This window comes from Panthera uncia, chromosome D2 (assembly GCF_023721935.1).
Source record: "Panthera uncia isolate 11264 chromosome D2, Puncia_PCG_1.0, whole genome shotgun sequence".
In the NCBI taxonomy this organism is placed as follows: domain Eukaryota; kingdom Metazoa; phylum Chordata; class Mammalia; order Carnivora; family Felidae; genus Panthera; species Panthera uncia.
The window spans coordinates 76,230,481-76,244,769 of NC_064818.1; the positions used below are offsets into that span (position 1 = coordinate 76,230,481).

At 45.8% G+C, this 14,289-nt stretch overlaps 1 long non-coding RNA gene across 1 annotated transcript; it reads right to left on the reverse strand.

Moving 5' to 3' along the window:
- Window positions 1-8,809: 8,809 nt before the first annotated feature.
- Window positions 8,810-11,174, reverse strand: LOC125933028 (uncharacterized). The gene is made up of 4 exons (XR_007460841.1): window positions 11,111-11,174; window positions 10,951-10,985; window positions 10,108-10,228; window positions 8,810-9,121 (listed from the first exon to the last, which is right to left on the reverse strand). It is a non-coding gene; the product is annotated as an uncharacterized LOC125933028 (long non-coding RNA).
- Between the last annotated feature and the right edge of the window lie 3,115 nt (window positions 11,175-14,289).

Genomic DNA, 14,289 nt, shown 5'->3' on the forward strand with positions numbered 1-14,289 from the left:
ATGTTACTGCAAATGGCAGGGTTTCTTTTTTTTTTTTTTTTAAATTTTAATTCCATATAGTTAACATACAGCATTACATTAGTTTCAGATGTACCAATGTAGTATTTAGCAACTCTGCATACTACTCTGTGCTCCTTAAAGGATTTCCTTTTTTAAGGCTGAATAATAAACTCAAAATGGATTAAGGACCTAAATGTGAGATCTGAAACCATAATAATCCTAGAAGAGAGCATAGGCAGTAACTTCTCTGACATCTGCCATAGGAACATTTTTGTAGGTATGTTTCCTAAGGAAAAGGAAACAAGGGCAAAAATAAACTATTAAGACTACATCAAAATGAAATGCTTTTGTACAGCAAAGGAAACAACCAACAAAACTATGGAACCTATGGAATGAGAGAAGATATTTGCAAATGACATACTGATAAGGGGTTAGTATCCAAAATATATGAAGAACTTATGAAGAGGCATAGTCAGGTTGCTTAGTAGGTTAAGCATCCGACTCTTGATCTTAGCTCAGGTCTTGATCTCAGGGTCAAGAGCCTTGTGTTGGGCTCTGCACTAGGCATGAAGCCTACCTAAAAAATAAAAAAGATCTTATTCAACTCAACACCAAAAAAACCCCCAAACAATCCAATTTTAAAATGGCCAGAAGATATGAACATACATTTCTCCAAAGAAGACATATAGATGGACAACAGACTCATGAAAAGATGCTCAACATCACCCATCATCAGGGAAATGCAAATCAAACCCACAATGAGGTATCACCTCACTCCTGTCAGAATGGCTAAAATCAAAATGACCAGAAATAACAAGTGTTGGTGAGGATGTGGAGAAAAAGGAACCCTCGTGCACTGTCGGTGGGATTGTAAATCAGTGCAGCCACTGTAGAAAACCGTATGGAGGTTCCTCAAAGAATTAAAAATGGAACTACCAAAGGATCCAATAATTCCACTTCTGGGAATATATCTGAAGGAAACAAAAATACTATGTTGAAGAGAATCTGCCCTCCCATGTTCATAACAGCACTGTTTACAATAGCCAAGACACGGAAACAACATAAGCGTTCATCGATGGATGAATAGATGTACATGCGCGTGCGTGCGCACACACACACACACACACGCACACACACACACACACAATTCAGCCTTAAAAAGGAAATCCTGCCGTATGTGACAACATGAATGAACCTTGAGGCCATTATATTAAGTGAACTAAGTCAAACAGAAAGACAAATACTCTATAATCACACTTATATGTGAAATCTAAAAGAAGGGAAGAGAAGGGGGAAAGGAAGGGGGAAGGGAAGGGAAGGGAGAAGGAAAGGGGAAAGGAAAGGAGGGAGGAAGAAAGGAAAGAAAAAAGAGAAAGAAAGAAAGTAAAGAAAGAAAGGGAGGGAGGAAGGAAGGAAGGAAAGAAAGAAGGAAGGACTGAACTTCGAGAAAAAGACATTGGATTCATGGGTACCAGTGGTGGGAGTGAGGGGAGGGGGAATTGGAGGAAGGTGGTCCAAAGGTACAAACTCACAGTTATAAATAGGTGTTAGGGATGTAATGTACAACACCATGACTCCGGTTAACACTGTCATATACCATATGCCATATGGTATATATGAAAGTTACTAAGAAGGTAAATTTAAGAGTTCTTATCACAAGGGAAAAAACCCTTTTTTTTTTTTTGCATCTATATGAGATGATGGATGTTAACTAAACTTACCGTAATCATTTCACCATATATGTAAGTCAAATCCTTACGCCGTCCATCCTAAACTTGTACACAGTATTGTATCTCAGTTACAGCAACGAAACTAGAAAGAACCCAACTCTTAGTTTCACTGATCTTTTCTGGTCTCCATTTTGTTATTTCTGCTCTGATTTTGCTACATCTTTCCTTCTGCTCTCTTTGGGTTTAGCTTTTCTATTTTTTTTTTTAATGTTTTCATTTTATTTTTGAGAGAGAGAGAGAGAGAGACAGAGGTGGGGAGGGGAGGGGCAGAGAGAGAGGGAGACACAGAATCCGAAGCAGCCTCCAGGCTCTGAGCCATCAGCACAGAGCCTGACAAGGGGCTCGAACTCATGAACTGCGAGACCACGACCTGAGCTGAAGTCGGACGCTCAACCGACTGAGCCACCCAGGCACCCCTCTCTTTCTCGTTTCTTAAGATGTAAAGGTAAGCTCTTTATCTGAGAGCTTTCTTCTTTCATAATGAAGCCATTTATCACTGTAAACCTCCCTAGTAGGACTGCCTTTTGTTGCATCCCATAAATTTTGATATATTTTGTTTCCGTTTTTATTTATGTCAAGGTATTTTTTTACTTGCCATTTGGATTTTTTCTTTGACCAATGGCTTGTTCAGGATTGTGTTTTTTAATTTCCATAGTTCTGTGAATTTTTCAGTTTTTCTTTATTATAGATTTCTAATTTCGTGCCATTGTGGCTAGAAATTCCATGTGTCTTGAATCTTTTTAAATTTGTTAAGACTTGTTCTGTGACCGAGCATATGATGTGTCCTGAAGAATCTTCGATGTGTGGTTGAGAACAATGTGTATCTGCTTCTCTTGGATGGAATGTTCTGTATGTGTTGGTAAGGTCCATTTGGTCTAAAGCGTAGTTCAGTTCTAACGTTTCCTTAGTAATTTTCTGTCTGGATGATTTATCCATTGTTGAAAGTGAGGTATTAAATTCTCCTACTACTCTTGTATGGTAGTCCGTTTCTCCAGATCTGTTAGTATTTGCTTTATATGTTTGGTGCTTTGATGTTGGGTGCATATATATTCACAATTATTATATCCTCTTGAAGAATTGACTCATTTTTTCATTGTGATGACCTTCTTGTCTCTGTTACAGTTTTTGACTTAAAATCTATTTTGTCTGATATAATTAAAGTTACCCCTACTCTCTTCTTGAATGTTCTTGTCTAGCTGTGGTATCAGGGTCATGCTGACCTCCTAAAATGAGTTTGGAAGTGTTCTTTCCTCTTCTGTTTTTTGGAAGTGTTTGGGAAGTACTGATATAAATTCTTTAAAGATAAGTTTTTAGAAGTAAAACACTTGGTAGAATCATGCTTTTTATATTTTTATATATATTGTCACATCATCTGGAATAAACTGGTACCAATTTAGTACCCCCTGAAATATATATGAGTACTATTTTTCCATGTTGAGAGCAACAGAAGGTTTTAAAACTAAAAATCTCTGGTAGGTGCCTCTAAATATATCCCTGTGTTGATTGAAAAACTGGTTCAAGCTTCTTACCTTCAGACTTGGTCCAGTTGAACTCTGCCAAACACGGCACGATGAAAAGGGCCAAGGGGACAAGCCTGCTCACAGCCTCCATCTTTGTCAGGGGAAAAACAGCCCAGAGGGCTAGCAGGCTTTTATACTTCTCGGTGTTTCATAACCGGCTGGCTTCATGAGCCCTCTGGCCACCTTCAGGGAAATGTGTCAGTGTGACCAGCCAAGGACTAAATTTATGTGGGAATGGAGCAGCTGTGTGACTGGTGTATTATCAGCAATCCCCAGCTTGAGTGTTCCCTCTCCGGCTCATTCCTGGAAAGCTTACAGAAAGTTCCCAGCTAAAAACTTCCTCGCAGGGGATCTCCAGCCCCCGGCACGCAGCAGGCACTGAGTAATTCATCATGGCACCGAGTTAGAGTTGAGCCTTCGCCCTGTTATTTGTTCAGATCACGAAGCAGGTAGCACTGCTGATACCGTAAGCCTTCACTGCTCCTCTCTAAAAATGAATGCCTTTGGATTCTAAAGGATCAGCCAGGCGAGGCAGGTATTGTGGCACCCGGGCATACTCTGGTTCCAGCTGTGTTGCCAGATGCCTGGCAGGGTGCTGACAGCAAGGAGAGCGATGACACAGGATGAGGAGGAAAAAGAAAGTGTGGGTCCAGGTTCAATTGCCAGGAATTTTAAACCATTATGTCCACAGGGCCGGAAGTAGGGGAATTAAAGTCCCTTAAGTACTATTTTGCTGACGATAGAAAGGAATCTTGGTGTCCTTGAACAAGTGTATGAACAAGAACAAGTGTATGAGAGTGTAGAGTTGCCCTCCTTTCTTTCCTTCCTCCCTCCCTTCCCTTCCCCTTCCTTCCTTCCTTCCTTCCTTCTCCTTCCCTCCCTCCCTTCCTTCCTTCTTTCTCCTTCCCTCCCTCCCCTCCTTCCCTCCTTCTTTCCCTCCCTCCCTCCCCCTTCCTTCTCCCTCCCTTCCTTCCTTTTTTCCTTCCTTCTCTCCTTCCTTCCTTCTTTCCTTCCTTCCTTCCTTCTTCCTCCCTCCCTTCCTTCTTCCTTCCTCCCTCCCTCCCTTCCTTCTTCATTCCTCCCTTCCTCCCTTCCTTCCTTCCTTCCTTCTCCCTCCCTCCCTCCCTTCTTCCTCCCTTCCTTCCTTCCTTCCTTCCTCCCTTCCTTCCTTTCTTTTTTTCTCTCAACAGATATCCATTAGCTAATAGTTTAGGTTTTGAGAATACTGAATTGAACATGAGAGACACAGCCCTACCTTCATGGAACTCATATTCTAAGTGGGGGAGACAAAAACAAATGAAAAATTCAAATAGTGAGAGGTGCTCTGAGTATAATAAAGCAGGACGAGGGGTTAGAGAGTGACTGCCTCAGTGGGGGTGGGGCGGGGCAATATTAGAGTGGCCAGGGAGTGCATGTTGAAGATGAAATCTGAGCAAACACAGAGATGAGGGGGAAGCTGTCATGGGTGATCTGGGCTGGAGGGGTACAAGAAGGCAAAAGAAAGGGCAAATGCAGAGGCCCCGAGGAAGCAGCAAGTAGCTTACTTAACACGTCCACAACATAAGGGCAGTCCGGCCAGTGTGGTGGGTGTCACTGAAGGGAAGGCGATGGCAGGGAACGTAAGGAGAGGCAGATAATGAGGAAAAGGTGAAGGAGCTGTAGGTCAGATAAGGAGTTTGGATTTTATTCTCAGTTCAGTTGGAACTGGCCGAGCAGGAGAAAGATGTGACTAATTTTTACAGAATTTTCTGTGGAGGTAGGCAGAGACCGGATATTCTAGGTGGAAACCCTTTCTGGTTGCCCTCAACCCTCTGTGATATCCTGACTGTCCTGCAGCCCAGAACCCATCACTGGGCTCTAGGATGTTGGGGTTCTTGGGGAGGACACAAGCCTATACTGTGACTCAGGGGGAGCCATTCCTACCGAGGTCCCTGGACTAAGCATTTGGCCTCACACCGGTGCCATAGTGGCAAGACCAGCACCTGTGACATGGGGAAGTGGTGCTCCCAAGGAGCTTGGACACTCAACCAGGTCCTGTCAGCTCAGAGACTTCTGGGGCCGGCCACATACTAGGTGGGGAGTGGTGTCCTGGTGTGGGAGCGAGCAGGGGGCATGCCTATGTGGTGAGGACCCATCTGGTCACTAAGGGCTGCTTACCCTCCCCTGTGTCCACAGATCCTCACTCCTACCCCCACCCCTGGCCTTTCTTACCGCACCTCTCCCTCTCTCTTACGGATGTGATCTCCTAGCTCCCTGAACTGCCATCACTACGTGTGAGAGCCTTAGGGTCCCTCCTCCGGGAGGAGAGGGACACTGGCAGAGGGAAAACACACGAATTCCTTCCCCAGAAGAGGAGGCAAATATTTGAGTGATGTTGATTATTTTCCTGATATCCCGTAACTGAAATACTGTAATATAAAATTAAATACCACTTATGGAGCACCTGGGTGGCTCAGGCGGTTGAGAGCCCAACTCTTGATCTCGGCTCAGGTCATGATCCAGGGTCATGGGATCAAGCCCCACGTCAGGCTCTGCCCTGAGCATGGAGCCTGCTTCAGATTCTCTCTGCCCCTCTCCCCTGCTTGCGCTCTCTCGCTCGAAAATAAACAGTAATTAAGAAATAATAATAAAGTAGATTTTTAAAAAAGAGTTTAACTACTACTTAAATACTGACTTGAAGACAATACATGTTATATGAAATGGGAATGAGAGAGGAAAGAAAACAAGGACATTTGCTCGATATGTGTATATTATGTATATGTATACATATGTCCATAAGTGTATGTGTATACACACCAGTGTATTCATAACAAGTAAGGAGGAAATAATCATAATCACAGTCCTTGTTTCTATAATTGGTCCCATGGTAGTAGCAGGTAGTCATAACTGCTCGTTCTGTATTCCCTCTGCTTTCATCAAGAACCTCAGCTGGTTGTGATTCTTTACCCCGCAGCATGCCACAAACTTTCATTCCCGAAGGATCTAGGCCATAAGTCATCCTGGCTGGATTGGGTTGATGTAGTTTGCCATCGGCCTTAATCACGGAGCCTGGTATTATGAAGAGGGGCCCTGAAGGATCTCCCTCTTTTCACACATAGTCCTCACCTCCACTGTGGAGTCTGGTTTCTCCTTGGAAGTCTGGATCAGTCACCCCAGCCAGCCCCCCGTTGACTCCCTTCTTGGCCTGTTGACTCCAAGACACGAGGAGCCCGTGCTGGCAGTCCTGAGTTCCAGGTCAGGGGAATCACTGTCATGTGTCCCAGTAGAAGCGCTCCTTCCTTGGAGCTAAGGCCTCCGGTTAGGCCAGCAGAGCAAAAAATTGTGGGAGCAGGAGACAAAATTTATTTTGCTAGGGGTAAGTAACAGCGCTAGAGGGAATGGTGAGTGGTGCCACTCCCATTTCCGGCCCTTGAATCCTGAACTGGGAATCCTGACTCTACGAGAAATAGTACCACAGACTGGATGCCCAGAATCAGAGCATCCACAGCCTTCTGGAGAACCTTGCCCCAGACCTGCAAGGTACGGCCACCTGGCTGGTGCTGTAATTGAGACTTCAAAAGGCCACTCCACCAGCCCGTGAAGCCAGCTGCTTCAGCGAGGCGGCGAAAATGCGCTACGGAAGCCGCAGATGTGGCCTGCGTGAGCGCTGTCCCTGGGAAGGAGCCAGGCCGAGGGCCTGCTTCCTTTGGAACTGAACACCTCGTGTCCTGGGCCCCACAATGCCCAACGTGACTTGATTGCGCCATTTGATAAATCCAGGAGGGTGTGGTGCTCTGTGGGCTTTCTCTTTTCAGAGGTGTTTCTGAGCACCTGAGAGCGGGAACTGTGTCTTATGTCCGGAATAAGTGCCTAACAGAAAGGCTGGAATCTATTAGGTGTCATGGACAATGAGCCCTAGATGAATTTTGTCAATCTGGTCATAGCTTTGCTCGCCCAAACCTCTGAATTCAAACACAGCAGTAAACTCAAGACACAAGAACAAACCCTGTGTTAAATTCTTTCGATCTATTAAGAATATTTTGGGGCACCTGGGTGGCTCAGTGGGTCAGGCGACGGACTTCTGCAAGTCATGATCTTGCAGTTTGTGGGTTCGAGCCCCGCGTCGGGCTGTGTGCTGACAGCTCGGAGCCTGGAGCCTGCTTCGGATTCTGTGTCTCCCTCTCTCTCTGCCCCTCCCTGCTCATGCTGTCACAAAAACAAAGAATATTTTAACATGGCTCTTTCAATCACCCACATTCAGGTACTGACCTCACTACCATCGGTGTGTTTGGAAGTATCTTTCTGAGTTCCAGTGGAGATACAGTGGCTCAAACCACTTTGTAACTGAAGCGGAAACTACACTCGGGGAGCAGAAGTGACTTCCGTTCTCCACTGCAAGTCAGGGCAGATCAGAACCCAGGGCCTGGCTCTGTGACCTCGCTCACCTTCACCCAGACCCAAGTCCAGTTGTCTCCACCACCTAACCTCTGTGAGCCCTCAGAAAGGTTCTCGTTTCCCGTTCCGGTCCCTCTGGTTCTGTGAGCTAGAATGCTCTGGCTCTGTGCCAGAAAGCCTGCAAAGAAATTCAGTTGCAGGCAGTTTAGGGAGAGGCTGGGTTTTTTTGTTTTTCATTTTATGTCCTACAAGTACCTTCCCAGCAATCCACGTTTAATGATACCTGGGAGTGTTGGCAGTGATGAAGTTTGGAGATGTAACAGAGGAACGGGGAGCGGCTTGGGTTCAGAATTAGCGAGTTGAACTTTCGTGCAGGCTACAGGGGCTTGTTTTCTCTGTAGCAAATTCTTTGTAAGTCATACCCACAAGGACTTTCACCCACATCACTTCTTTTGCCGAGTGTGCCCATCCTGTGACTAACCCCTGATGCCTGCAAGGTGGCAGAAAGTGGCCTGGAGCCCAGACTACCGGGAGTAAGCCTGTGAGCCCGCCTTGGCCCAGGTTCTATCCCTGTGCCTCATCCGTGGCTCCTGCTCTGCCCCCAGGCGTCTCACCCATCTTTACCTTCAGGGTCCTGCATTGCCGAGGACCTTGCTGTGGCCCTGGTACCCTCCATGAGAAGTGTCTGCTGTCGCCTGTGGGAGAGAATCGCCCTACAGAAACCTACGTCCTCGGAGCCAACATAGTGCCCAGGGGTCTGGAAGAAATCAGCGTCTGGACTGACGGCGTGCCCTCAGATGTTAGCACCTGCCAGGGTTTGAAAACTGGTTCTGAGGCTTGGTTAAACCCAAAGAAGGATGTCCATTTTTTTCAGAGTCTCAAGGAGAGGGCTCTGTGTAATATGATCCAAACAGAATTAAGCACCAGGAAAAAGTTTCTCTCATTCAGAGATGCTGTGTTTCCCTTTGAGCCTAGTTTCCAGATGCTTTTATTTTTCCACCCCAAGCATCTGGCACAACATCCCTTCTTGTTCAACTGGCAGCATGCCTTTTTCTCTATTACTCTTAACTCTCCTTCTTATACTGCAATATTACAAGTTTACTCGCCCCAAGTCCCCAAGTGACTAGTACACAAATTTAAGTAATTTAAGTACATGACCAACAAAAATGCCAGAGGCAGAGAGGATTATTTTCCTCTTGCATATTTATCCAAAAGTACATAAATATGTGGTACTTAACATGATATAAACATGATTTGAACCTGACTTGAATAATGAATTCTACCAAGAAAGAAATACTGTGAATGAAGATTTTTGTGCCAAGTCCAGGGCTTTTGGTTACGTCACAGAATCACGGTGGCAGGGGGTTCGAGTTGGCATTCAAGTTACATTCTTCACAACACTGGATGCTGGGATAGGACCCATTGGTGGAGTCTGTGGTCATCGTGACTGTGGCCTCATTATCATTGATGGTCAGAGCCAAATATGCCTTTGAACATCTTAAGAAAAGACATACACAGAGCATGAGATTAGAATTTTTCTTCTGCATCCATTTGTCACAATTGTCAGGGGTACCTGGGAAGTTTAGGGCTGGAGCCAGTCAAATGCATGCCACCAGCCCCAAACTAGAGTTCTCTGGCCCTGTCCCAAGTTCCTGTCTAACCCCCTCCTCTCTTAGGGTTGTTAGAAATGTAAAATCAGGTTGCAGCAAATAAGGGAGAGTGAACTGCAAGCGTGGATCACCCAGCGGACCGCTGCAGGCCCATCAAGTGCAGAGCATGATCGGGAAGGTGCCACCGAGGGCCGCCCCCCAGGTTCTGGAATTTACCTTCCAGCTCACAGGCTTAACTTCCCTAGGATGGGAACAGCACTGCTTCTGAGGACCCATCTCTCCCCCATTGGAAGATTCCTCTCTCCCAAAGGTAGTTATCTTTAGTCTGATCTATACTCCCTTGTGTGGGCGTGCCCCAGAATCTTCCTACAGCTCAGCTCCCCCACAATCCTACAGGCCCACCTCCGTGTCCCCTAGGCCAAGCACAGTGAATGAGACAACACAGTGAGAGCTCCCCCAACGCAGGTAAAAGAGTGAGAGAACACTGTGAGAGAGGTTCAGCCTATCCTCTGAGTGAGTCTAAGACCCAGACTTGTCAGAGCCTCCCCCACAGTCTGCAGTGTCTGGGACAGAGGGAGGGCCCAGCCAACGTGCTGAATAAACTGGCTGAGGGTCACACTGAGAGGGTAGGTGAAGCAAAGCAGCACCCAGCCACCCAGCCGAGAACATTCTACTTATGAGCTCACAGCCCTAAGCCAGAAGGGGAAAAAAACCAAGGTTCTACACTCACCTGCCTTTGCCTTTTCCAACCCACTTGCCCTTCCTGGCCTCACCCAGGGTGGGGCCACAGGGCAAGGAATGACCTTGCTCAAGCAGAGAGCCCCAGGTATGCTATTTGAGGGGGTATTTTTCACTCTTACCCACATCACTCACTTCAATGCGTTGGCTACTTTGTAGTAAAGACAGATGACAACAGCCATCAGCACAAATGTGACAATCAGTAAGCCGCCACCAAGGGCGATGATAATCTTGAGGTCAAGCATCTCACACACACCTGGGCAGAGAAGTGCGGGTGAGCAGCGAACGTGGCTTCCCTCCCCACACACCCACCTAGCACACACTTCCTTCGGCGGGGGAATCATGAGCCCCAAACCACAAAGCCTTACATGTGTAAAACATGCAGGAATCTTCCCGGGGAGGCCTAAGAGCACAGGCTGACCCAGAGGGGAAAGGGTTTATTTGTGGATGAAACGCAACTGAAATACAAAGTCCAGAGAGAAGGAAATCAGGAGAGAAAACAGGAAGAATTTCTCCCTTTCACAGGCCCGCTCTTGAGCAGGTAGTTTTACTCCCAAACACCTGGGTCTCGTGAAATATATTCCCTGATAGAGTCGGGAGTGACCCCGTGCTGTTCATCAAGTTTAAAACTTGCCATTTCTGAGAATGACTAGGGAGATGTCTTTTTTCTTTCTTCCCCAAATATCATGCTGTGCAATGCTGAGAATACACAAACCCACACTGTAAATAATATGTTTTAAGGAGGAAAAGGTCTTAATTCTCCCACTCCGACGGTCATCTTATGGTTTAAGGAGATTCTAGGAGCCCTTATCCTTCATTCTGTCTCTTGAGGACACCACAGGCCCTTTGGCCATTTTTTTCTGCTAAATACTGCCAGGGAGAGGTGTCTGGGATCAGCAAGTTGTTTAACACTCTGAAATTGGGGAACAGGGAGGCAAGAAAGAAGCATAAATAATTTTAAGTGCTGAGCATACTTACGACAATTAACCTGTCCAGATCTGGATGAAGGCCAACTAGTAAAAAAAAAAAAATTTTTTTAATTTAGGGAAGACGATATTTTATGAAACCTGTAATTTGAGAAAGAAGGATCGAATCATCCTTGCTAGGAGGAATTAAGATCCAAGGTTGAAGAACTCACTTTAGAAGCGCAGCCACCGTCCAGCCCCATGTCCTATGCCACAGGCATGTGACATCGACTCTCGGGATACCAGCTCTTCACGGAGTTCTGAATTCTGTTCCGTGTTTGGGTACATGTTAGCACCCAGGAAATAGAAACACCATTTTGAGCCATTTAATTCTAAGTCTTTCCCTTTTCAGGTCTTACTTCCCTCACACTGATTTTCAGGATTTGACTGCTCCTCAAAAGCAGGTTTAAGATTTCAATTAAAAAAAAAAATAAAAAGATAGAAATACAGGGAGGCTTGGGGCACCTGGGTGGTTCAGTCGGTTAGATGTCTGACTCTTGATCTTGGGTCAGGTCATGATCTCACGGTTCATGGGATTGAGCCCCGAGTCAGGCTCTGTGCTGACAGTGCGGAGCCTGCTTAGGATTCTCTCTCTCCCCCTCTTTCTGCCCCTCCCCTGCTCGCACACAAGTGCATGTACACACAATCTCTCTCAAAATAAACATTTTTTAAAAAAGATATGGGGAGGCTACAAATCTTTTTACACTTCAAAGTTCAGTTATAGAAGACTGGTTGACTTTATGCTATAGCTACACAATGAAATAACATAATGCCACTTACTAGGATTCAAGTATATGCTCATTGACATTGGAAGATGTTCACACTTGATTGGTGAGATACAAGGGTCACAAAAATGAAAAGTTGAATAGGACATCTGTTTTAGTCAGCTGTGTATGACAGAGGCCCACAGCCAGCCAATCTAGTAACATTAAGAGGAGACTCTGGGTGCAGACGAGACGGCTTGGACTTGTTTCTCCCTGCCTCTCTATCTGAAGTATAACTGTAACCCCTGGAAAAAAAACAAGAGTCAAAGAAGAACTCTGCAAGTTGGAAAGAAGAAGGCCAACGGGGTAGGGACCCCGGGCCTGGAAGAGCAACACAACAGCGGAACAGAAACAGGTGATCCAGGCCAGTGTCTTCCAACTCTGAATCTGGCAACAGAAGGTGGCGCCAGTGGGTGTGCTGCTGTGGGATTTAATGCAAGACAAGCGAACATCCTCAAGCTAGCGCCGCCACACTGGTAAGGTGCGTGGTGTGGCAGTCCCAACTGACAGTAAAGGCTCAGGGGAAGTGACCTGCTTCCTCACTGGTCCCAAGACTCCGCTCTTCTGGGGGACACTGGGATGGCCAGTTGACAGCCCAAAGGGGATCCACCATAAGAAGCATCTTTGTCCCTGTGGGCCAGATTCCCTTCTCCCACTTAGATCTACCAGATGGCGCTAGCCTGGGGAGTCTTCTGCCCCTTCTGGCAGCACTGTCAGGGACCTGGGGGCCCCAGTGGCACTACAGAAACTGAACAGATCAAAACAGCACTGCAAAGCCTCTGGACATTAAATTGTCATTGGAACGTCGCCCCACAAAAGTAGACCAGGACCTGCATGCTAAATCTAAGCAGGGTGACTTCCTGATAAAATAAAGATCTAAGTAGTACTTAGCCAAAACAGCCAGGATCAATGGAAAATCACCTGTAGGACCAAGAAACAGAGAAGTAACACCTGAATGAGAGAGGACCGTAAACTGATGCTATCAGCAAGATGAATCACATGTTGGAGTTATCCAAAAAGGATTTAAAGCAGACATCATAAAAAAGCTTCAACAATCAGTAACAAATCTTCTTGAAACAATCAAAATATAGAAATCTCATCAAAGAAATGGAAGTTATAACAAAAGAACTAGGTGGAAATTACAGAACTGAAAAGTACATTAACAGAAATTCAAAAAAAAAAAAGCAAAAAGCCTCACTGAATCGACTCACTAGCAGACGGAGATGCCAGGACCAAATCAGTGAACTTAGGACAGAGCAAGAAATGTACCCGGTCTGAACAAAAATTTGACAAAACCTCAGGGACCTGGGGGGCCATGACAAAAGATCCAAAATTTATGTCATCAGGGTCTCAGAAGGAGAGGAGAAAGGATGGGGCTGGGTTTCCAAAGAAATAATAGCTAAACACTTGTCAAATCTGGCAAAAGACACAGATTCAAGAAGCTGAGAAAAGTCCAAACAGGATAAAGTCAAGAAAATCCATGGCGAGACACATTGTAATTAAACTTACAAAAACTAAAGACAGAGAAACAAACTTGAAAGCAGCGAGAGAGAAACAACACACTGCCTACAGGGGAACACACCAATTCAAACGATGGACTTCTCATCTGTAACCTCAGAAGCCAGACAGATGTAGCACATGACATTTCTCAAGCACTGAATGAGAAGAACTTCAAATTCTATACCCAGCAAAACTACCCTTAAGGAATGGACAGGGGGTAGGAAAGATGTTCTCAGATGAAGAAAAAGAATTTGTTCCAAACAGATCTACCCCTTAAAGAACGCTTAAGAGAAAAATAAAGTGAAAATCAATGAGCAAGTGATGGGGATGGAGAGGAGTAATTTAGGGAGGATCATCAAGAAAGGCCTTTCTGAGGAGGCGATATTTCAGGAGAGGCCTGGAAAAAGGGAGAGGGCAAGCTGAGGAAGTGCATTCCAGGCAAAGAAAATACTGAGGACAGACTCCTGAGACTGTAATGGGTTTGGTGTGCTCAAGGAACAAGACAAAGGCTGTTGGGGTAGAGTGGGATGCGTGCAGGGGAGTGGCAGGAGGAGACCAGTTGGAAAGATTAGCCAAGGATACAATTTGGTGGGGGTTTAAAGCCCTAGTGAAAAGCCTAGACTTTTGCCAGTTATAGAACATTTTTGCAGTGTGTCGGGGTTTTAGGAAGGAACCCATGTAAGCTGGCTACAGAGCCTGTGAACCATTGACATAGACCAATGGTTTTCAAAATGAGCGGGCTTCCATGCCAGCTGGAGGGCTTCAGGAAATGCAATGGATAGCCCCACCCTCAGAGTTTCTGATTCAGTATGAAGTGGGGTCCAAGAATCTGCATTTTAAGTAAGTTCCAAGGTAATGCTTGATGCTGTGGTTTCCTGAACTAGACTTGAGAACCACTGCTCAACACGATTGTGACTTCCCTTATGCACTTAAGACATGATATAGAAGAGGGACTTCAAAATTGCCCGAATAGTAATGATATTAAGAACCATGTGGGGGCGCCTGGGTGGCTCAGTCGGTTAAGCGGCCGACTTCGGCTCAGGTCACGATCTCGCGGTCCGTGAGTTCGAGCCCCGCGTCGGGCTCTG